The 25172-nt window shown below is 38.1% G+C and overlaps 1 protein-coding gene across 10 annotated transcripts in view; it reads left to right on the top strand.

Annotated features, from left to right (window-relative positions):
• Positions 1–25172, top strand: part of LOC102251591 (ligand-dependent corepressor) — a 98183-nt gene that overhangs the window by 15793 nt on the left and 57218 nt on the right. For 6 of the 10 annotated variants that reach the window (XM_014532681.1, XM_014532678.1, XM_014532680.1 and 3 more), the window contains 2 exons: positions 21185–21250; positions 21582–21661. The gene's annotated coding sequence lies outside the window, so the exon portion shown is untranslated. Of the gene's footprint in view, positions 1–7739; positions 8179–14047; positions 14138–21184; positions 21251–21581; positions 21662–25172 lie in introns of those variants that run through there. The other 4 variants (XM_014532682.1, XM_014532676.1, XM_014532679.1 and 1 more) reach the window with 4 other exon arrangements.

Genomic DNA, 25172 nt, shown 5'->3' with positions numbered 1-25172 from the left:
TGGTTGGGCAGGGGAGCTTTTTCATTGTTCTGTAGTTATTAGTGTGCAAGTCTTCTACCTCCTTGGTTAAATTTATTCTAAGTACTTTATTCTTGCTGTTATTCTAAGTGGAATTATTTCCTTAATTTCAGATTGTTCATTGTTAGTGTATAGCTGATACACTATAAAAATATAACTGATTTTTGTATGTTCTTATATCCTGCAATCTTGTTGAACTTATTTTATTAGGTTTAGTAGTTTTTCTGTGGACTGTCTAGGAGTTGTTGTTTTTTTAAATATTCACCCAAGGATATTTGGGTATGTTTTTGTTTTTTGTTTTTAATTTTTCTTTTTTAAATTCTCACCCGAGGATATTTTTTCCATTGATTTTTAGAGAGAGTGGAAGGAAGAGGGAGGGACAAAGAGAAACACTGATGGGAGAGAGACACATCGATTGGTTGCCTCTGGCATGCCCCCCATCAGGGCCGGGAGTCTGCAACCCAGGCATGTGCCCTTGACTGGAATCGAACCTGGGATCCTTCAGTCTCCAGGCCAACGCTCTATCCACTGAGCCAAACCAGCTATGGCAGGATATGTTTTAATTGAAATTTTTTAGAGAGAAAGGAAGGGAGAGAAAAGAAAACATTAATTGGTTGCTTTTCCTATGTGCTCTGACCAGGAATGAAACCTGCAACCTTTTGGTGTATGGGACAATGCTCCAACCAACTGAGCCACCCAGGCAGGGCTAGGATTTGCTATGTATAAGATACTGACATTTGCAAAAAGAGATAGGTTTACTTTTTGCTTTTTAATTTGGATGCCTGTTATTTCTTTTTCTCTTACTTAATTGCCCTGTCTAGAACTTCCAAACAATGTTGAATAGAAATGGCAAGAGTAAATATCCTTGTCTTGTTCCTCATCTTAGTAGGAAGCTTTGTGTTCTGCCATTGACTATGTTAGTTTTTCATAGATGCTCTTTATTAAGTTGTGAAAGCTTCTTTCTATTTCTAAATTGTTGAGTGTTTTTATCATGAAAGGGTTTTGGAATTTGTGAAATGCTTTTCTGTCAATTGAGGTAATCATGTTATTTTCCTCCCCTTCATTCTATTAACATGGTGATTAATTCTTTTCAGTTGATTGATTTTGTATGTTGGACCACCCTTGCATTACTGGCTTAAATCCATGGCCTATAGTCCGCTTAATATGCTGTTGAATTTGATTTGCCAGTATGTATTTTGTTGAGGATTCTTGTATCTATATTAATGAGGGATAATGGTATGTAGTTTTCTGTTCTTATGAAATCTTTGTCTTTGGTATCAGGGTAATGTACCCTCATGGAATGAGTTAAGGAAATGCATTTTCCTTTTCTTCTTTTTGGAAAAGTTTGAGAAACATTGATGTTATTCTTTAAATGATTGGTAGAATTCACCAGTGAAGCCATATGGCCCTTGGCTTTTCTTTGTCAGGATTTTGTTTTCTTTTGTTTTTAATCCTCACCTGAGGATATTTTTTCCATTGATTTCTAGTTAGAGTGAAAGGGAGTGGGGGAGAGAGAAACATTGATGTGAGCACACAACATCAGCTGCCTCTTGCACACCACACCCCCTACTGGGGATGGATGCCCGCAACCCAGGTATGTATTTTAACCCAGAGAGAGAGAGAGAGAGAGAGAGAGAGAGACAGAGAGAGAGACAGAGAGACAGAGACAGACACAGACACAGACATCAATGATGAGAATCATCTATTGGCCGCCTCCTGCACGCCTTCTACTGGGGACTGAGCCTACAACCCAGGCATGTGCCCTTGACTGGAATTGAACCTGGGACCCTTCAGTCCCCAGGCCGATGCTCTCTATCCACTTAGCCAAACCGGCTAGGGCTATATATTCTTTTGCAATCTGTTTTATTTTTGTAAAGTCAGTAGTGATGTCTCCACTTTGATTCTTGATTTTAGTAAGTTGAGTCTTTTTTTTTTGGTCAATCTAGCTAATGGTTTGTCGATAGTGTTAATCTTTTCAAAGAAGTATTGGTTTTACTGAGTTTTCTTTATTTTCTACTTCCTTTTAAAAATCTTTACCCTATCTTTATTATTTCCTTTTTTAAATTGCTTTGTATTTAGTTTCTTCTTTTTCTAGATTTTAGGGTAGATGGTTAAGTTTTTTATTTGTGATATTATTATTTAATGAAGGTATTTACAGCTACACATTTTCCTCTGAGCACTGGTTTTGCTTCATCCCATATATATGTTTTGGGTTTTTTGATCTCAAAGTATTTTCTATTTTCATTGTGATTACTTCTTTGGCTCATTGGTTAAGAATGTGCTTTTCAATTTCCACATATTTGTGAATTTTCCAGTTTTCTTGTTAATTTGAATTTCATTATTTTTGGAGAAGATACATTGGTATGATTTTCAACTTTTTAAATTTTTTGAGACTTATTTTGTGATATAACATGTGGTCTACCCTGGATAATGTTCCATGTGTACTTGATAAGAATGTATATTCTGCACTTATTGAGTGGAGTGTTCTATGTATGTTTGTTAAGTATAATTGGCTTATAGGGTTGTTCAAGTCTTTTATGTAGTTGTTTCATCCATTATTGAAAGTGGGATGTTGAAGTCTACAACTATTTTTTTTAATGTGCATATATTACTCTCATTTTTATTTATTTATTATTTATTTATTTTTAAATATATCTTTATTGATTTCAAAGAGAAAGGAAGAGGGAGAGAGATAGAAACATCAATGATGAGAGAGAATCATTGATTGGCTGCTTCCTGCACGCCCCTACCGGGGATTGAGCCCACAACCCAGGCATGTGCCCTTGACTGAAATCGAACCCGGGACCCTTCAGTCCCCAGGCTGATGCTCTATCCACTGAGCCAACCAGCTAGGGCGAAGTCTACAACTATTATTGTTGAGCATTTCTTCCAATTCTGTCATTTTTTGCTTCCCATATACTTTGGGGATGCGTAAATGTTTTAGGTGCGTATATGTTTTTAATTGTTAAATCTTCTTAATAAATTGATTTTTTTATCATGTAATGTTCTTCTTTGTCTATTGTAACAAGTTTTATGTTAACACCTGTTTTGTCTAATATTAGTATATCCACTCAATTTCTCTTTCAGTTTCTGTTTTCATGGACTCTTTTTCTTTTCCTTCACTTTCAACCTCTTTGTGTCCTTGGATCTAAAGTGAGTCTGTTGGATATAGTTGGCTCATGTTTCTTTTTTCCATTCTCCCCATCTCTGCCTTTTAATTGAAAAGTTTAATCCATTTAAATTTAATGTAATTATTGATAAGAAAGGATCTTTGCCATTTTGCTATTTGTTTTTTACATGTCTTATGTCAACTTTGTTCTTTAAGTCCTCCATATTGACTTTTGTGTTACATAAATATTTTCTGGTATTTTCTTTTTATTTCTATTACTATACAATTTTTAGTTATTTTCTTAGTATTTGCCTGGGGGATATATAATTAACCTCTTAACTTTTAAGAATCTATTTCAAATTAATAACTTAGTTTCAATAGTATACAAAGTACTTTGCTCTTATATGTCTGTCCCCCTACTTTATGTTGTTGTTATCACAAATTACATCTTTATACATTATACTAGAGGCCCAGTTCATGAAATTCATGCATGGGTGCGGTCCCTAGGCCTGGCTGGCAATTGAAGTGCGAGCATCTGGTGTGGAAGGGCCCCTGTGCACCCCCCCTCCACCTGAGTCACGACGCCCGAGTCACCATGCGGAGATGCAATGAGCGCAGCCAGACACCGCGGGCCAGGGCACAGTGTGGGTCTCTGGGCCGCCTAGCGGCGCCACACGGAAGCCAGGCTGGCAGCGCTCACTCTCCTGGCCGGCCTTGCAGACCACGGGGAGCCCGAACAGTCCCTGCAGTCCCGGCGGCTGTGGCCCGGCTTACCCGGAAGAGGGCACGCGAGTGCAGGCAGGCTTCTCGCGGGCACCTGGCACCTGAGCATGGGGGCTTCCCCGGCGCACGAGCCCTGGCGTCCTGGGGGAGGGTAGCAAGGAGAGTGAGAGTGAGCTTGGTGGACACCCCACATTCTCACCGCACCTCCATCCCTGTCACCCCCACCCCCAGGTAGCTGGTAAGAGGTCGCAGCCCCCACGTCATAGTGAGCAGTCGAACTCCCAGTCGAACAACCACCTGAGGGGACAATTTGCATATTAGGCTTTTATTATATAGGATGCCCAACATAGATTTGTAATTGTTTATGTAGTTGTCTTTCAAATTATATATGAAAAAAAGGAATTACAAACCAAAATACAAACTCCTTCCTTTTTCCTTAAACACTTTATAATATAGTGCTTCTATTATGCTTCAGCTACTATTCTAAACACTTTGCAAATATTTAATAATCTTAAACTTTTGAGATCAAAATAATTTTATAGCCAAGGAAGATGAGGCATAAAGAAGACAAATAACTTGCCCAAAGCCATACAACTATTAAAAGGCAAAGTCAGAAATTTGAACCCAAATAGTCTGGCTCCAGAATCCATGCTCTTAACCACTAGTCTCTTTACTTTGTAGAGTACTAGGGTTTCTTCTATTACATTACAACATTGAGTGTAAAATTCAGTTGGATACATAAAACATACACATTCATGTTTAAAATTCAGACAGATAAAGTGAAGGATATTGGAAGTCAATTGAGAGGAAATATAATAGTCAGAAGGGACTTTTGATCTGTGGCTTTGAAGACCAAGCAGGATCAAGAGTCAAGATTTGTGAGAAGGACATTTTAAGGGGAAGGAACAGGGTGAGGAGAAGAATCAAGAAAAGGAAAATCAAGTTATAGTCAAGAAACAGAATAGTGTGAGTTGAATGTAGTTGAAGGCTATTGGAAGAGAGATTGTTGAAAAGGTTCACTTTTGGAAGGATTTAAATGCCAGACCTCATAGTTTAGATTTTATTCTGCAGAGAGTAGGTAATCATTGAAAACTATTAAGAATTTACTTAAAAAAAAAAAAGAATTTACTTTATATGTAAGTATGTATATAAATCAGAAGACTAACTCAAACTTTGGTGTAATTTAAATATTTCTAAAAAAGCTGAAGCTTATTCTAGTGGGAGCCAGATTGAAGTTTGTTCTTTTTTTTTTTTTTACATATATTCTATTGATTTTTAAAAAAAGTATATTTTATTGATTTTTTTTACAGAGAGGAAGGGAGAGGGATAGAGAGTTAGAAACATTATGAGAGAGAAACATCAATCAGCTGCCTCCTGCACACTCCCTACTGGGGATGTGCCCGCAACCAAGGTACATGCCCTTGACCGGAATCGAACCTGGGACCCTTTGGTCTGCAGGCTGATGCTCTATCCACTGAGCCAAACCGGTTAGGGCTATTTTATTGATTTTTTTACAGAGAAGAAGGGAGAGAGATAGAGAGTTAGAAACATGGATGAGAGAGAAACATCGATCAGCTGCCTCCTGCACGCCCCCTACTGGGGATGTGCCCACAGCCAAGGTACATGCCCTTGACCGGAATCGAACCTGGGACTCTTGAGTCCGCAGGCCAACGCTCTATCCACTGAGCCAAACCGGTTAGGGCTTGAAATTTGTTCTTTTGTACAGCCATATATTAAACTATGTTGGAGGCATGTTATAAAATAATGATTTTAATAATGTAAATTAGATATAGTTAAAGAAATGTGTTTATTATATACAAAATGATGTGCTTCCTTTCAAAAGCATCGCTTGTATGAGGTTGGGGGGTATGATTTACATTTAAATTACTTACCCTCTATCTATCTATATATATAAAAGCCTAATATGCAAATTGTTTCCTCGGGAGTTCGACTGGGAGACTGGGAGTTCAATTGCTCGCTATGACGTACGCTGACCACCAGGGGGCGGCGCAGAACAAAGGGAGGCCCTGGCTGGCAGCTGGAAGGCCCCGATCGGCCCTGATTGCTGGCCAGGCCTAGGAATTCGTGCTGGCCTACCTGTGCACGAATTCTGCTCACCGGGCCTCTAGTATACAATAATGCAGATCAGCTAGTAATTTTTGAGTGCTTACAACCAAGTTTTTTGCCAGATGCAAAATAAGACCTGGTCATATTTTCAGTCTTTTTCTTCCTAATTGGTAAACATTGCAATGCTCCAGTATTCAGTCTTCTACCCTCCTCTCCTTTTTATCTGCTTTTATTAACGGAATACAATCTCATCTAGTTGTAAGGCTTTATTTTACCTCTCTTTGATGATTTCTAGTTTTATATCACTGATCCGGTATCTCCTTTTAACTTCAGATTCACCTATCCAATTGCCTCCTACATATATCCACGTTGATTTCTGAGATATGTCAGACTTAACGTGTTCAAAACTGAACTAGATAGATCTCTGTTAAACCTTTCTCCTCCAGTCTTCTCTATCTTAGAAAGTTATATTACCATATACCCATTTCTCAGACCAAAAGCCCAAGTATTGCTTTCAGCTCCTTTCCCTCACATTCCACATTTAGAGCATCACCAAACAAGTTGGTTTTATCTTCAAAATATACTCTATATCCAGCCACTACTCTCTACCTCCATTACTGCCACACCAGTTCAAGTTACCAGTATCTCTTGCTAGAGCTGTTATAATATAATAGTCTCCTAATAATGCTTTCCTCATAATTAGTTATCCATATATTCACCTGGAAATCTCAAATAATATAAATCTGATCATATTACCTCCACTACCACCTAAATGTAAACCCAGTGGATCTCTATTAAATTCACAATCCAATCTCCTCACTATGATCTTGTCTCTAGATCTCTGATCTTATCTCCTACTTTTAATCTTAGTTATTTGCTCAGATCATACCAACTTTCTTGCTGTTTCTCAAATATACCATACTTCACACTATGTATTGCTTTAGTGTTGTTCCCTCTACCTAGAATGTTCCTGTCCTGGATACCTACATGGTTTGCTTCCTCACTTCATTCAGTATCCAAAATGTTGCCTCCTAGAATCTTTTTCGGGCCTTAAAAATTCTCCTTACTCTGTCCCTACCCAGCAGTTCTCAGAGTTACCAGTCAGAGTTTATCAGGGTTTGTTTGTTATCCCCCTACTCTGCTATATTCTTCTTTGACTACTACTTCTGCTTATCCTTATCGCACATTTATCATCATCCTTATTATTTGTATCATTTCTCTCCCCTGCCATAAAGTTTACAAGATAGGGACTTTTGTCTGTGTTATTCATAGCTGCATTCCTAGTGCCTGACTCATAGTAGACACAATATCTGGTCCACCAAGGAAAAGAGTCTTAGAAACAATAGAAATTCTTTTTGCTTCATTAATCTAAAAAACAAAACAAATCAAAAAGGCAAAAGAAACTTCTGGTCTCTTACATTGTATTGCATTTTTAGTGTCTTTGAGAAAATATAATAAAAGGACATTATGAATTCAGTAATGCTTTTAAAAGAAACATGTATTTTGTTCACAGCATAATGCGTTCAGTAGAGTAGTGGTTGTATATGCAAGCACATTTTTACTTAATTTACAAACAGTGCTCATATGGATTTACTGACCTTGTAATGACTTGAGTTCCTCTAAGGAATTTTGGCCCATAGATTGTGACTCCTGGTGTAATTGACTCATTTCTAATCAACTTTAGATTTGCATTTAAATGGCTTCTTTTTAGCATAATTACTCTGCTGAAGACAGTTTGATATCACTGGAAAAATGAACCAAAACTGCCCTTGGATTTCCAAAGAACTAAATTAATCTGACCTAGCTATTTACTATTTGTATGATTTTGGTTACTTAACATCTTAGAACCTCATTTATGGAATTAGGTATGTAGATATAATTATATTAAATTATTTTCGTAATGTTCCAGCTGTTCAATACATATTTCTTTTTCTTCTTAATCTATTAATGTCACTGTTATATAGGACTTCATCTTTCCTTTATTTCTGTCTTTGCTGTGGTTACAGCTATGCGCGTGCACACACACACACACACACACACACAAAAGTGTCCTGTCATCTCTGGTGATGGGCCAGCAAAGCAAGCCATTAATTATGTTCTGGTTTTAGTTCATAGATACAGGAAACTTGGTTGAGCTGGAGCAGAAAACCATCCTTTTTCTATCAGATATCAATTACACTTCTGTTTTATTTCTATTTCTGTGGGTCTTCAACATGCCAGATACACAAAATGGAGTCATTGTGGAATTTCAAACCACTCAGGTAAATATAAGGATCTATTCATCAAACAAACAGTATTGACTGCAGTTTAAGGAACAGGCTGATGTTAAGAAAAAGATGAATAGACTCTATTTATTTGCTCAAAATCTAGTGGATAAAATGCCCCCAAAATTTTAGTTTATAAGCAGTGCAACTTCAGCATTGATGATGATGTTCCTAACTTTGCCTGGGGTTTGTGGGATGAGATAAAGCAGCGGTTCTCAACCTGTGGGTCGCGACCCCTTTGGCGGTTGAACGACCCTTTCACAGGGGTCGCCTAAGACCATCCTGCATATCAGATATTTACATTACGGTTCATAACAGTAGCAAAATTACAGTTATGAAGTAGCAACGAAAATAATTTTATGGTTGGGTCACAACATGAGAAACTGTATTTAAAGGGCCAGAAGGTTGAGAACCACTGAGATAAAGGATGCCTTAGAATTAAGTAGATTGAGGCTTGCAGGAAAACATTCTAGTCAGAGGACATGCTATGCTTAAAAAGCATGGAAGTATTGATATGTATGTAATGACTAGAGGCCCAGTGCATGAAATTTGTGCATGGGTAGGGTCCCTAGCGGCTGCCGGCTGGGGCTTCCCTTCGTTCTGCGCTGCCACCAGGTTGTCAGCACACATCATAGCAAGTAATCGAACTCCCGGTCGGTTGAACTCCTGAGGGGACACTTTGCATATTAGGCTTTTATGTATATAGAAGATTAATCAGTCTCGCCAGAGCATAGTTTATGTGACAGAAAATAGGGGTAGGGGAGACTGTAAAAGTAGTTTGGAACTAAGAGAGAACTCAGTGATCTTGCATGTCATCCAGGAATGTGAAGTTTTCAATATTGTCAGTGGAAAGCCATCAAAAGTTTTGGCAGGGCAATATTCCATTACTTGGATATATTATATTTTACTTATCCTAGATTGCTTCTTAATACAAAATAATTAAAAATTTAGTTCTCTTAAATCACTCCTATACTTCATTCTTTGTTAAAGAAAAAAAAAAGTAAGTGAACCAAGCTATCATAACTTAGAAAAAGAATAACAGGCCCACCCGGAGTGGCTCAGTGGTTGAGCATTGATCTATGAACCAGGAGGTTAGAGTTCAATTCCCGGTCAGGAGACATGCCCTGGTTCCAGGCTTGATTCTCAGTAGGGGGCGTGTAGGAGGCAGCCAATCAATGATTCTCATCATTGATGTTTATATCTCTCTCCCTCTTCCTTCCTCTTTGAAATAAATAAAAAAATATTTTTAAAAAAAGAATAACAGAATAAATCCAAAGAAAATAAAAAGATAATGAAACTTAGAATGAAAATTAATGAACCAGAAAACAAAGATATGATAAAGAAGATGAAAAAAAAAACAGTCAAAAGTGGATTTTTTTGGGGAAAATAAAACCTTAGAAAACAAACCTGGCAAGATTGATCAAGATTGATTAAAAAACACACAAATAGTATTACCAAAATGAAGATTATAACTATAGGTTAAAGAGATTTAGGAAATACAGGATTTAGATAGAGGTCTGGCTTTGGATGGGTTAGTTTGGGTATCAAAAGATAAGGGATTTATAGCAGCATTATTTACAATAGCCAGAAGTGGTAGGCAATCCAAATGTCCATCCGTGGATGAATGGATAAGCAAAATTTGATGCATGCATCAATGGAATATTATTCAGCCTTTAAAAAAAGGATATCCTGCCCTAGTCAGTTTGGCTCAGTGGATGGAGCATCAGCCCATGGACTGAAGGGTCCCAGGTTTGATTCCTGTCAAGGATGGACTGAAGGGTCCCCAGGTTTGATTCCTGTCAAGGGCACATACCTCTATCCCTGGCCCTAGTCGGGGTGAGTGCAGGAGGCAACCAATCAATGTGTGTCTCTCATATGTGTTTTCTCTCTCTCTCTCTCTCTCTCTCTCTCTCTCTCTCTCTCTCTCCCCCTCTCCCTCTCCCTCCCTCCCTCCCTTCTACTCTCTCTAAGAATCAATGGGAAAAATATCCTCAGGTGAGGATTAACAAACAAACAACAACAAAAAGGGAAGGGCATGCTACAGCGTGGATAAACCTTGAGGACATTATGCTAAGTGAAATAAGCCAGTCACTAAATGACAATACTGTATGATTTCTATTTAAGAGGTACTTAGAGCAGTTACATTCACAGAAATGGGAAGTAGAATGATTGTTGGTGAGGCGGCTCATGGGAAGAATAGAGAATTATTGTTTAATGGGTATAGAGTTTCAATTTTGCAAGTTGAAAAAAGTTCTGGTGATGGTGCAATGTAAATAGTATATTTAATGGTACATTTAAAATGGTATATTTCATATTATGTATATTTTACCACTATTTAAAAAAAGACAAGGGAAACTACTATCAACAACCATATACCAATAATTTTGAAATTCAAGAAAAATAACACTTGCCAAAGATCAACTCAAGAAGGAATAAAAAGTTTTAATTGTTCTGTAAGTATTAAATAAATTTAATAGTTAAAACTCTTCTCTCGAAGAAAATAACCCCAGATGGTTTTGCATGTGAGTTCAACCCATCTTTTAAGAAAGAGAGAGCATCCCAAGTCTTTCTAGGAGGCTAGATGCCAAACCCAAACAGAAATAAAAGGTAAAAATGATAGGTCCATTCCACTCATGAAATAGATTACCCCTTTAGTAATAGAAAAATTCTTTTTCATTTTGTTTTATGCTTTTATCTTTGAATTTTTCTTTGATATTCATTGCCACCTATTCTTTTTTTTCTACATTTTTCTTTGCCTGTCTCTATAATTTCAACATATCTGAGTCACTTTTATAAACCACATATTGTTTAGCCCTATCTGACAATTTTCTCTCTTTTACTTAGTTAATTCCGTCAGTTCACATATAACATACATGTTTGGTATTATTCCTGAAATTTTTTTGTTTTTTCTATTTAGTATGCCTGCTTTTTGTTTAATTTTATTTTATAGTTGACCATTTTTACTGTTATATCCTCTGGTGATTTAAAAATTCTTCTACCTACAAGCCCCCCCGCCCCCCAAATTTCTTCTACTTTACCCATACATTTTAAGCCTACATTTTCTTATCAGTAAAAAAAATCTCTATATATAAAAGGCTAGCCCTAACTGGTTTGGCTCAGTGGATAGTGTGTCGGCCTGCAGACTGAAAGGTCCCAGGTTCGATTCTGGTCAAGGGCATGTACCTTGGTTGTGGGCACATCCCCAGTAGGAGGTGTGCAGGAGGCAGCTGATCGATGTTTCTTTCTCATCGATGTTTCTAACTCTCTATCCCTCTCCTTCCTCTCTGTAAAAAATCAATAAAAATATTTTTTTAAAAAAAGGCTAAGTGACAGACCATCCGTCTGACTGACCGGCTGGCCAGCACATATGATGCGCACTGGCATTTGACGCGCACTGGCAATTTAAAAGTAAACGTTGACTCGCACATGCGCAATACATATAAATCTCTCACTGGTGCCAATCACATGTGATGCCAGAATGTAAATGGAGTCTTTGTAATGGTACTGTATTTATTATCAAAAGATTGCGACCTAACATAATCAAAGCTGAAGTATTAACAGGATCTGCAGAAGGAGAGGTTGTTCTGATTCCAAGAATTAGTTTGTTCCCATCTGACACTGGCTTCCCATTTAAATTAATTCGAAGACAGTTTCCCATAATGCCAGCATTTGTGATGACTATTCGTAAATCGTAAGGACAAACTCTAGACAGAGTAGGAATATTCCTACCTGAACCCGTTTTCGGACATGGTCAGTTATATGTTGCTTTCTCTCGGAAGAGTGTGGTGTGTGACGTTAAAGTTGTAAATACTTCATCGCAAGGGAAATTAGTCAAGCACTCTGAAAGTGTTTTTACTCTTAATGTGGTGTACAGGGAGATATTAGAATAAGTTTAATCAATTTATCAGTCATTGTTTTTATCAATGTTTTTATATCATGTTTTGTTTTTATATCACATTTTGTTTTTATATCATGTCTGTTATGTTGTTTATTAATCAATTTATCAATCATTGTTTTTATCAATGTTTTTATATCATGTTTTTATTTTTATATCATGTTATTGTTTATTAACCAATTTATATATTATTTTCATATACATTTTACTAATTTTCTTTCATCTCTGACACTTCTATTATAGAGAAGGGCGAATAAATATTTTGTATTTTAATTTTATAATACTACTAGAGGCCCGGTGCACAGGATTTGTGCACTGGTGGGGGGCATGGCCTGTGGGGATCAGCCCACTTGGGAGTGCTGCTCATCCCGGTCAGCTGAGCGGTGCTCCCACTGTGGGAGTGCACTGACCACCAGGAAGCAGCTCCTGCGTTGTCTGCCCCCTAGTGGTCAGTGCGCGTCATAGCGACTGGTCGAGCAGTTGTTCTGATCGTTCCACCATTCGGTCACTGGGCTTTTATTATATAGGATATTATATATACTACTAGAGGCCTGGTGCACGGATTCGTGCACTGGTGGGGTCCCTTGGCCTGGCCTGCGGGGATTGGGCCGAAACCGGCTCTCTGACATCCCCCGAGGGGTCCCAGATTGTGAGAGGGCGCAGGATAGGCTGAGGTACCCCACTGGTGCACAATTGGGGCCGGGGAGGGACCACTGGAGGGCTCCAGGGAGAGTCTGGCCCGTCTCGCCCAGTCCTGATAGGCCAGATCCCAGCAGCAAGCTAACCTACCGGTTGGAGCGTCTGCCCCCTGGTGGTCAATTCGTGTCATAGCGACCGGGCAAACGAACGGTCAGACACTTAAGCATATTAGGCTTTTATTATATAGGATAGTTATTATATAGGATGTAATTTTTTTGTAGTAACATAATTACTGCACGAATTTTTCTTCTAATTAATTTCCTTTCAGTGTGCACAAATCCATGCACTGGGCCACTAGTTGATATAATAATTTTATGAGTATTACAGATTGCTCCCTCCACAAACACTTGATCTTAATTTAACATATTTTACTCTACTTCACCGAAGATTTTGTTGTAATAATTTGGAATGTTATTCTTAATTTTAAAAATTATATTGTGTTTATCTATTTAAAGAATTCTTTTTATGTTAAACGGAATCCCTATATTGACACTTAACTAATACTGGTATATTGCTTGCCACTTTTTTTATATTATTGATTTCAGAGAGAGAGAGAGAGACATTAATGATGAGAGAGAATCATTGTTTGGCTGCCTCTGGCACACCCCACAATGGGGATTGAGTCTGCAGCCTGGGCATATGCCCTGATCTGGAATCGAACCACGACCTCCTGGTTCTTCATAGGTGGACGATCAACCACTGAGCCACGCCAGCTGTGTGTGTGTGTGTGTGTGTAGTATTTTCTCCTTTTTTAAGGTCTTTGTTCTGAGTCATTTTTTATTTAGCTAAACTACTTTATGTAACCTACCTCAGAGTGAATGGCTATCTTACTTTCCAAATCAGAGCATATCTAGTGATGTCTTCCTTTTACCCCTGTCTATGAATAATAAATTGGGTACAAAAGTTCAGAATTTTGTGAACATAGCTCCATTGGCTTTTGGCATTTACTTTTACTGATGAAATAACTAGCAGTCTAAGTCTCTTTCCTCTTATTTCAAATAAAATTAAGTAAAAATTCCCCTTCTTTGGAGCTTAAAAATTTTTATTCTTGAAATTGAGTTATTTTACCAGGAGAGTTATATATGTATGTGTGTGCTTTCCACCACTGGGATTCTGCCCCAGTACTTCTCAGAGCCATTAGATACTAAAGACTCAAGATATTATTTAATGTTAGGAAGTTTTATTTTTTTTCCTTCTTCTCCTCCCACCCACTTTTTAAAATTTCTTATTTATATTTATTAACTTTTTTTGTTCTGAAAAATCCTATTTTACAGATATTGAATATTCTGGCCACTTCTCTCATCTTTTTCTCATGATTTCTGTGTCTTCAGATTCAGTATACATTATGAAGACATTTCTTAAGTTGGTTTTCTAAATCACTAGTTGGTTGTATATTTTCCTACTCAGTACCTCTATTTGGTTCTTTTGGCATTTTTGTTTTTCTTTTTCCCCTCCCCCAAACATATTTTTCACTCTCTTTTTAGAGCAGCATTCTCTTTAAAAAGAAAAAAAAAATGCTGGTCTCAGTAGAAATGCTGGTCTCAGTAGAAATACTATTTATAATTTTTCTTTAAGTTCTAGTATATTTTTTCTTCGCTAATTCTGTTTCAGTTTGGGCATTAGTTATACTTAAATTATTGTTTCTCTTCAGTATATCTGGTCAGGTTTTTTCATCACTTCTCATGCTGTGTTATTCTGAGGGTAACAAGTGAGCCATGTCAGCAAATGGGCTCCTCAAAGTGCCTGGGCCATGAACAGATGCTCAGAGAGAGAGGAAGAACTCTCAATGAACGTAGTTGTCCAATGGTGGGGTGGATTGCCTAAAGAAAAGAGAAGAGGAGCCTGGTTTTTTATCATTACCTGTAGAAGTTCATCCACATTTCTTTAGTTGCATGACATACTGAGATAGCTGGAACATCAGTGAAGAGTTGTTAATTATCTTATATTATCTTGGATAAAACAAAAGATTATAAAATCTGGTGCTTTTTAATTACTTTCATTTTGGGGCTCACTTGGAGTTCAGTGTGATGTCAGAAAGTAATAACACCCTTGAGTTTTAAGCAAAGAACTCCAGATAATGTCAGTACCAACTTTGTTTATTAGGACCCTAGAGGCCCAGTGCACAAAATTCATGAAGTGGAGGGGCTCCCTCAGCCCGGCCTGCTCCCTCTCGCAGTCCAGGGGCCCTCAGGGGATGTCCAACTGATGGCTTAGGCCCGCTGCCTGCTGCACTCACCAGCCATGAGCCCAGCTTCTGGCTGAGCAGCGCTACCCCTGTGGGAGTGCACTGACCACCAGGGGACAGCTCCTGCGTTGAGCACCTGCCCCCTGGTGGTCAGTGCACATCATAGCGACCAGTCGTTCTGGTCGTTCCAAGGTAACAGTCGCTTAGGCTTGTATTATATACTAGTAGATTAGTAGGTGATTGTAACTAGCAGGCACCTTTGAACTGATATTTTATAAAGTAATGCTCTGTTGAAAATTGAGCTCTTTTATACCAAGCATCAAGTTGTACAAGGTACCCAAGGGACCTTGATGTAAAAATAGCTAATTTTCTGATCTGCTCCTAGGTTTTCTTCAGCACCCTTTTGTTTCTCAAATTGCTAATCTGGTATTTCAGAGGAGAGGTTCCTAAGACCCAGGAACCATTTTTTATTCAGTAATTTTTTCTTTGTTTCAAAAGTACAGGCTGTATTGCTTGCCTTAGTTAGCTTGTATATGATATGTTCCTATCCTGTTACTTTTCATGACCTGCCTTTCCCCCTTTAGTTAGAAATGGAGAAGAGATTCTGATTTAGATTGTAGAGGAAAATATGTGATAAATTGTAATCTTCTATCTTTCCAGAGTTTTCTGATTAAACCAGAAGCTCAGAATCAGGCATATAGAGCCCTAGTATAAGAGAAACATTGTGGGAAACAGGAAGACCTTTCCGTCCTTTCTGGAGCATTAAATCTCTGTGAGGAGAGGAGATACAAATGTATGAAAAATAAAACAGGGTCTAGATAGCCCTAACGGGTTTGGCTCAGTGGAAAGAGCGTCGGCCTCCAGACTGAAGGGTTCCAGGTTCGATTCCGGTCAAGGACATGTACCTTGGTTGCGGGCACATCCCCAGTAGGAGGTGTGCAGGAGGTGGCTGATGGATGTTTCTCTCTCATCGATGTTTCTAACTCTATATTCCTCTCCTTTCCTCTTTGTAAAAAAATCAATAAAATATACTTAAAAAAACAACAACAGGGTTTAGATAGCCTATAACAAATTTTATTTTACAGAATACTTACATAGACAGTACTTTGCACATGACAGAAAACATAAGGCAACTGACATTTACTTAAAAGGAGGAAATGATATATGAATTCTGAAGATGAAAAAACTAGAAACCGAAGCTCCATGAGGGCAGGCATCATGTCTGCTCACCACTGCCTACTCAGTGCCAGCCACTGACCCTGGTTGGAAGGCAGGCTCCCAGTTAATGTATATTGAATAAGTGAATATGTATTTCTTAAGTAAATTGAAGAGTACCTTGAAGAAGATAATTTATTTGTGCAGAGATGAGATACAAAGGCTTGAGAAAATATTAGGAGGTAGAAATGATAACTGACTATCTTAGAACACCAACCTGACTGAAGCTGTGAGAATGAGCAGGAAGGTTCTGTGAAACTGGCTGCTTTTTAACAGTAGGTTGGGGTCAAATTATAAGCTGCTTTGATTGCTGGATTTAGGAATTTGGGATTTGTTTTTTATATAATGTACAATTTTTCTGAACAGATGGTAGCATTGTTAAAGCAGTGCTTCAGGAATGCAATCTGAAGACAGTGCAGGCTGCAGTGAGGAAGAGTCTGGAGACCAGCTTTGAGACCAGTTGTAATGTTGGATAGGAATTCTTGGATAGTGGTCATGTTCAGTAAAATTATTAGTATTTCTTTATATGTAATATATTACATAAAAGTGCTTTTTAAATCCTAGTGATTGAACATAATGACATGGCTATCTTTTTCAGTATTTATTTAATTTTCCATGACATTTTGTTATTGATCTTCATGGCTTTTCTATGAGATCATGGTATAAATTTTGAATACATTTGTTCTTCCCTTATTTGCCTTTTGTTAATGTCAAGCATGGCACATGAGACAGTCCTTGTTGCTATGCAACTGCTAAATCCAATATTTAATATTAATAAAACTGAGTGGCATTAAGTTCAGTTAACAGAGGGTAGCAAAATATGGCTTTACAGTGTCAAATCAGAAATATGTGTGAGGTTTAATGTATTGTTGCAGATATGAGCAAAAGAAAAGTGACTTGTTTAAGTTAGTATTTTGATCAGTTACTAACTTTATGACCAGATTTTTTTATTGTTTCATTTCGGTCTTTCCTTTTCACTGCTTTTTGCTCTGTAATTTGGTTTTTATTACTGTCTGTTGTGTGATGAAGTTTTTTTCTGTTTTCTTATTCTTTCAGGTTCCATTGTCCTTTGTAATTTTTAAATTTTATCTTCTAAAGCTTTGTTTTGTTTTTGTTTCCCAATATTAGTTCTTGCTGTATTTACATTTTTCCTTTTCAAGAATTTGTGCTTAGCATACAAGTTTTGAATTTATTATGATTTCTTATAAACTCAGGTGAAAGCAAATTAGATTTGCTCTTCAGGATAAGAGCCACCTGTAATATCATTTAGCTATTTGCATTGTGTACTTGGTACTTTCAAGATACTGAAATATTTGTAAAATCAATTCCTTTGGGGGGGCGGGGTAGGAGGGTTTTAGAGTTGGAGGCAGCCTGTGGGATTTTTTTGTTTTTTTTAAGGCTAGTGTTGGGAATATCTAGTTTGCAGAGATAGATTGTATCTAGCAAGTCCTTTTCATTCTCTTACCTACCACTGCCTCTTCACCCTCAAAAACCTCAATGCAACCCTTTCTCCTCTCTAGTGTGGGGAAGAATTTAGTAGAAAATGTTTTAATTGTAGCAGGCAAATAATAAACAGGCATACATACTTCCCAGTTTCTTAAATGGGTAGTTTGATCTTGCTAATATTCTTGGAATAATTTTGATGGGAAAGAACTAAGGAGAATTGAAAAACAGTTGCTCCTTAATAATAAGTGGAAAGTCTAGAACAGCCGTGGGCAAACTACGGCCCGCAGGCTGGATCCGGCCGTTTGAAATGAATAAAACTAAAAAAAAAAAAAGACCGTACCCTTTTATGTAATGATGTTTACTTTGAATTTATATTAGTTCACACAAACACTCCATCCATGCTTTTGTTCCGGCCCTCCGGTCCAGTTTAAGAACCCATTGTGGCCCTCGAGTCAAAAAGTTTGCCCACCCCTGGTCTAGAACCTAAAAAATAGTGCAGAAAAATCAACTCTCTAACTACAATGTAGATAACACAAACTCTAGAGCAGTGGTTCTCAACCTTCTGGCCCTTTAAATACAGTTTCTCATGTTGCGACCCAACCATAAAATTAATTTTCGTTGCTACTGCATAATTGTAATGTTCCTACTGTTATGAATCGTAATGTAAATATCTGATATGCAGGATGGTCTTAGGCAACCCCTGTGAAAGGGTCGTTCGATTGCCAAAGGGGTCGCGACCTACAGGTTGAGAACCGCTGCTAGAGATTACTCTTTAATTATGGCTTAATGCGAAGGACAAAGAAATTCCTAAAATTACAATGTTATTCTTATAGCCAAATAAAATACTGTTCCCAGGGACCATCTTATCTGACCCCTTATCTTCCAAACCTTTCATGGTAATTGAATTCGTGGTAAGGAAATGCAACATGTGTGTGAACCTCAGGTATTCCCTGGCTATAGTAATTAATTAATTAATTTCTGAGAAAGAAAGGGAGAGACAGAGGGAGGGACAAAAGGAGGGAGGGGGAGAGAGGAAGAGAAAGAGAGAGAGGGAGAGAGAGAAACATCATTTGTTTACCTTCCACACAGGGAGAGAGAGAGAGAGAGAGAGAGAGAGAGAAATATTGTTTGTTTGCCTTCCACATGGACCCTGGACTGGGGACAGAAACAAAACCTGGGTATGTGTCCTAACCAGGAATTGAACCCACCACTGACAGACACTCCAACCAACTGAGCCACAGGAGCTAGGGCCTGGCTATCCTATGTAATAAAAGCCTAATATGCTAAGTGTCTGGTCGATGGGTCAGCCGTTCAACCAATCAAAGCGTAATATGCTAATGATATGCTAAGGCCACTCAACCACTCGTATGACGTGCACTGACCACCAGGGGGCAGACAGTCCACCGGTCGATCAGTTGCTATGACGTGCACTGACCACTAGGGGACAGATGCTCTGACTGGTAGGTTAGCTTGCTGCTGGGGTCTGGCTGATTGGGACTGAGTGAGAAGGGCCGGACACACCCACGGTCCCTCCTTGGCTGGCCAACCTCCTGTGCTCCCTGGCCGCCCCGATCGTGCACCAGTGGGGTCCCACCTTGGCCTGTGCCCTCTTGCAATCTGGGATCCCTCGGGGGATGTTGGAGAGCCAGTTTTGGCCCGATCCTGCAGACCAGGCCAAGGGACCCCACTGGTGCACGAATTTGTGCACCGGGCCTCTAATAGTATTTTAAATTAGTGCTTCACTCTCTTTTGAACATAGGAGTTGAATATTAAAAATTATAAAGCCTTAGGTGATAGTAGAGGGTGACAAAATACGTAGTGCCCCTAACTACTAAGAGTTCAGTAACACTTTTTATGTTTTCTTAATTATAGTAACATTTCTATGCATTTGAAAAGTAGTATGTACATTAAATACACAAGACATACTAATTTTTTTCTAAAGGTCACACTTAAAGTATACATGAATACATTTGAGCTCCCAGTAAGGCACACAACACATAATTTGGGAACCACTACTCTAATCCATTGTTTCTGTCATGTTGTATAAAGATACAGTCTGATACCCTTCCTCTTTTTCCTCCTTACTCTCTTAACCCATAGACACCAAGATGGCAAAGATATTTTTAAATTGCTTTTTATTGCTTTGATCACCAATATTTGATTAAATAAATCAGAAACTTTTTTTGTGTGTGTTTCATTTTCTACTTTATACTGGTACAAGATGATGCTAATTTAAATATTTATGTATAGGTATATTTAATTTTTTTTCTTATTTTAAAAAATATATTTTTTTTATTGATTTCAGAAAAGAAGGGAGAGGGAGAGAGAAACATTAATGATGAGAGAGAATCATTGGTCAGCTGCTTCCTGCAGGCCCCATACTGGGGATTGAACCCACAATCCAGGCATGTGCCCTGACCAGGAATTGAACCATGACCTCTGATTCATAGGTCCACCTCAACCACTTAGATACTCCGGCTGGGCTCCTTTTTAAATTCTTTATTAGAGAGTGGAAGAGAGGGGAGAGAAACAGAGAAACCTCAGTGTGAGGTAGACACATCAATTGGTTGCCTCCTGCACACACCCAACTGGGCTGGGGATCCAACCTGCAACCTAAGTAGGTGCCCTTGACTGGGAATTGAACCCTAGACCATTTGGTGAGTGGGCCGATGCTCCAACCACGGAGTTGCACCATCCAGGGCTCTCATATTTTTGTATGTATAATTAGTGGGTTCTAACTTCATAAAGGAACCAGTAAATAGTTAATTGTGGCAATGTGAAATCACAAGTGTTTTTCTGTTAAAATGTTATATAGTTGCTTTTTTCTATAGTGATATATTGGTGTTCTCAGTGAGGATTTTCTTTCTTCAAAAAACTATTAGCTTGGCCCAGCCGGTGTGGCTCAGTGGTTGAGCATACCAGACCTGTGAACCAGGAGGTCACAGTTCAATTCTGTCAGGGCACATGCCTGATTGTGGGCTCAAACTCCAGTAGGGGGCTTGCAGGAGACAGCCCATCAGTGATTTCCCTCTTATCATTGATGTTTTTATCTCTCTCTCCCTTTTCCTTCCTCTCTCTCAAATCAATAAAAGCATATTTTTAAAAAAACTATTAGCTTGAAAATATGTTGTCTCAGTTGATTTTAGAAACATACTATTTGATTAATCCAGACTGTTGTGGAAACTTTGAAGCAGTTTGACTCTTACTAGGAAAGGCACCTTTTAAACTAGACTTTGAATGTTTATATAAAGAGGTATTTGGGATTTGGGAAGATGGTAAGAGAACCCATGAGTTTCCATTCCTTTATTAGTTATTTCTAGCAATTGTCTGTTTTATATAGTTCTTGAATGTGCTCTGAATTTGTATTGAATATTAATCATTGATAAAAATGCAAAGCCTTTTTTTAAGATTTGTCGTTGACACTCTTCCCTTAGCATCTCTTCAGTAATAATCTGGGGATCCTTGAGAACTGGAGGAAAACCCTATCATTTTTTCATGTGATGGATTAATATTAAATTACAATAGGGAATATTATAATAATGGATTTTTTTCCATCCTTTCAGGGTTTGAAAGTATTCTTGAAGGGCTGTTTGGACCTGCATTTTTAAAAGATCTCAGTTTATTTAAAGGTATTCAAAATATTTTTTTGTTATTTAAAAATCATCCTGGTGACACGATACCTTGGTGATTTTAGCCTCTGTCTTCTCCTTTTTATTCATAGTTTTGTTGGTTAAAGCTATATCAATGTAAGCATCTTTTTGTGTTTAGTTAATAATGCAAAGTATATGTATGAAGAAGGTATATTAACTAGTGAGCAGTTGTTAAGATTTTACATAAATAGGAACCTGTCTACTATTAAGTAAAGTTTTTTTGTTAAAATAATATTTTTGACATTCTCATTTGTTTCCTGAAAAATCCTCATCTGTGACTATTAATTTGTTATTCCTACTATTTTTGCAGACTGTGAACCTGAAAGCATTTCTGATTGGACTTTTGATGAAAATTGTCTATTCTGTTGCTTGAGAAGAGATAAAGTAAAGGTAACCAAGAAACTCAATGAAACTTGTCTAGTATATTTTATGGTTTTTATTTTTTCAAAATTTGATTACTTTGGTGGAGACTTATAGGAAAAGAAAGGTATGAGTCTGTATCTATATATATAAAAGGCTAAGCGACTGGCCAACTGGCCAGTATGTATGACACGCACTGACCACCGGGAGGCAGACACTCAATGCAGGAGCTGCCGAGCTGCATTGACTTGGCAGCAGCGGTTCTTGGGTGACGCACCCCAGAACCAGAGAAGAGGGAGCCTTATTCCTCACAGGCCGCACAATTCCACCTTCGGCCGTGGATTATGTTGTTGCTGGGGCACTGTCACCCAGAATCTGGTTTACTGCTGAGCTGCGGTGACTGCAGATGCCCTTCGAGCTGTGGCACAGTGCTGCCCAGATGCAGCCGGTGGGGAGGGACCAAGGGAGGCTGGCTCCAGGGCGTGTCCAGCCCGTCTCACCCAGTCCCGCCCCACTGGCCACCTTCTAATCAATTTCCTTTCAATGTGCATGAATCCATGCACTGGGCCACTAGTTTATTTATAAAGGATTTGATGGTAACTCAGTTTGCAATTTAGTGTTTCTAGTCTGTTGATTAGCCTTTTGAGAAATCTATAGTCCAGCATGTGTTGCTTTTATTCATATAGTTCACTAGGCAGAATAACTAACAGGGTGTCAGTTAATTATTCTGCCTAGTTATTTATTTTAAATATGAAGTGTATGGTAATTCAAGTAATGGGAGTCATTTGGACAAAAAGAATAGCAACATGGATCTGGATGAAGTAGCTACTAATTTATGTAGATTTATGATAGATTGTGGTTCCTTCTTTAGTATAAGATGTTCATAATATTTGAGCATGAATGCTCTTTTTATTCAACTGCAGAAATTGGCTGTACCTTTGGGTTTGTGCTTTGTTTTATGTTAAATAAAAACATAAGTAGAATTTTGGTTTAAAAACATTTCAATTGTTGGAAAAATTTATTAGTAATGGTTTTCTGTCTTCATGCTACTTCTGTCCCCAGTTTTAAAGCTTTGGAAACATTTTGAATTCCTTCCTCTGCCTTGTACATGTCTAGCTTTATGTCATTGACCAGGTTATATCAGTTGTTCCCTCACCAAATTTCATCCCCTCCCCCACCCCCCATTCATCATTGTACTTCAAGCTTTTAGCATTATTTCTGAACTACTGAAATAGCATGATTCGTCCCTCAGTTGTCTTCAGTCTGTTAAACACTGCTACAGGCTTGACCCTCACCCCTCCATAGTGTGGGAATGTTACCCTGTACTGAGTCTCCAGTGATTTTCTCATTGTCTTCTGGGAACATTAACCTAACACTCAGTGACTCAGTGCCCTCCACAGTTCATTTTTCTTCCTAATGCTGTCCCACTCGTGTTTTGTATATTTTTCTTTTAGCTAAACTGGTCTGATAATTTGTATTAAACAACATGCTTTTACTATTTGGATTACAGCATTGCACTCCTGTTATTCTCAATAGCTTGAATCCCCCTTGCTCTTACTCTTGCCTAAGCCCCTCCTTTCCTATGAATGGCAAACCTTTGCTCTTATTGCTGTTTCAACCCTTCACGCTGTTGCAGTAAATATTATCTATACCAGTTATTTGTCATTTATTACTCAGTATTATTTCGTGCATCCTTTTCTATGTTTGAATCTTGTATTCCTGACTATATTGTCAACCTCTGAAGACTGTGAGCCATGTTGTATGCTTCTTTTTACCCTTGCATGTAGCCTTGTACCACTATTGTTGACAAGTGCATTAAAATCTGAAAGCAGGTTTTTTAAGAGCTGCTCACTGTTCTTTGGTGGCATGTTTTTTTCTGCTTACTACATGAAAAAGTTGTTGTGACTATTCATGGTGGTCTGTTTTCATTGAATTAATGAGGAAAGTGTTTTGAAATTTAGTGTGGTTTGAAAAAGAGAGACCAGAGAATTAAGCAACCGCCAATGAAGTTGAAGTTCATCATTTTAAACTGTGTATGTGTTTGTGTTGGTATGTTGTGACTATTTACTGAGCAAGTCATTTAATAGAAGGAGCAGCTATTAGTTACCTTTTTTTCAGGGTAGTATTGAGCAGAAAGCCCTTCTATGTTTAGTAGTTGAGTACAGTACATTCTTGTAATGTGATTGAGTTTTCCATTGCTATATGAGGGTGAAATATTGACTGAATATTTTTAGAAGAAAATACATAAATAGCAAGGTATGGGATCATGTAGTTTTAAAACAGCTGTTCTTACTGTTCTACAATTTTTAGTTGGTTTTCTAATTAGAATATTTCCAGTTGACAACACATTTAGTTCTGGGAAAGATGCTTTTTGCCCTTAGACACCTCACTACCTGTACTTGGTTTATTTTTTTTCAGAGACAGCCATAACATTTATAATGGGAAATAGGAAGAGAAAGAGCCTAGCCCTAGCTGGTTTGGCTCAGTGGATAGAGCGTTGGCCTGAGGACCCAAGGGTCCCGGGTTGATTCTGGTCAAGGGCATGTACCTTGGTTGCAGGCTCCTCTCCGGCCCAGGCCCTGGTTGGGGCACATGCAGGAGGCAACCAATCGATGTGCTTCTCTCACATTGATATTTCTTTCTGTCTTTCCCTCTTTCTTCTCCTTTCTCTAAAAATCAATGGGAAAATGTTATTGGGTGAGGAGAGAAGAGAGAGAGAGAGGAGGGAGGGAGGGAGGGAGAGAAAGAGAGAGAGACTAGAAAATGAATTGTCAAGCACATATCTTTAGTTTTGTTAGATTTAAAATGATTGTGCTGGAACTCTTTGCAGGCACTTGGAACATTTCATCTGAGAAGGACTGTACTCCACTGGCTTGAGGCTTGCACTTTAAGGCTGCTTTAGGATTCCAAAAAAAGAAGGAAATATCAGGAGAGTATGGTAACAGCTAATAGGTGGCAGCAGAGCATGCTGTTGGAATCTTGTCTGAGGTTGGCATGATGAGAAAATCGAAATAATGTTTGGAAAACCTGTTAGAAATATTTGACATTTGTGAAAGAGGAGGGAGCTGTGCATTTTTTTAGTTATTTGAATTTTTAGTAGATACTGAAGCTGTTAAAATGGATAAAAAATATATACTAGTATTATTATTTTTTTTTAAATGTAGGTGAAAAATACAAATTCACTTCTTAGGAAAATAGAACCAGGGATTCACCTAGAGATTACTAAAAAAATTGTTGGTTTGCACTTCAGGATCCTGCAACAGTTAAAAAACACAGTTGACACTTGAACCACACAGGTTTGAATTGCATGGGTCTACTTATATGTGTATTTTTTTTCAGTAAATACCTGTACTGTGTGTGATCTGTGGTTGGGAGTCCACTGAGTATATGCATTGATCTACATCATTTTATATATAGGACTTAAGCATCTGTGCATTTTGATATTTATCAGAAGGAGAGGCATCCTGAAACCAATTCCCTGCAGATACCAAGAACAACTTAAGTTTAAGGGGAGTAGAAAGTTATACATCAGCGGTTCTCA

Source organism: Myotis brandtii, unplaced genomic scaffold, assembly GCF_000412655.1.
Source record: "Myotis brandtii unplaced genomic scaffold, ASM41265v1 scaffold902, whole genome shotgun sequence".
NCBI lineage: Eukaryota > Metazoa > Chordata > Mammalia > Chiroptera > Vespertilionidae > Myotis > Myotis brandtii.
The sequence above is the reverse complement of the archived record's forward strand: the minus strand, read 5'-3'. Positions and strand labels throughout refer to the sequence as shown.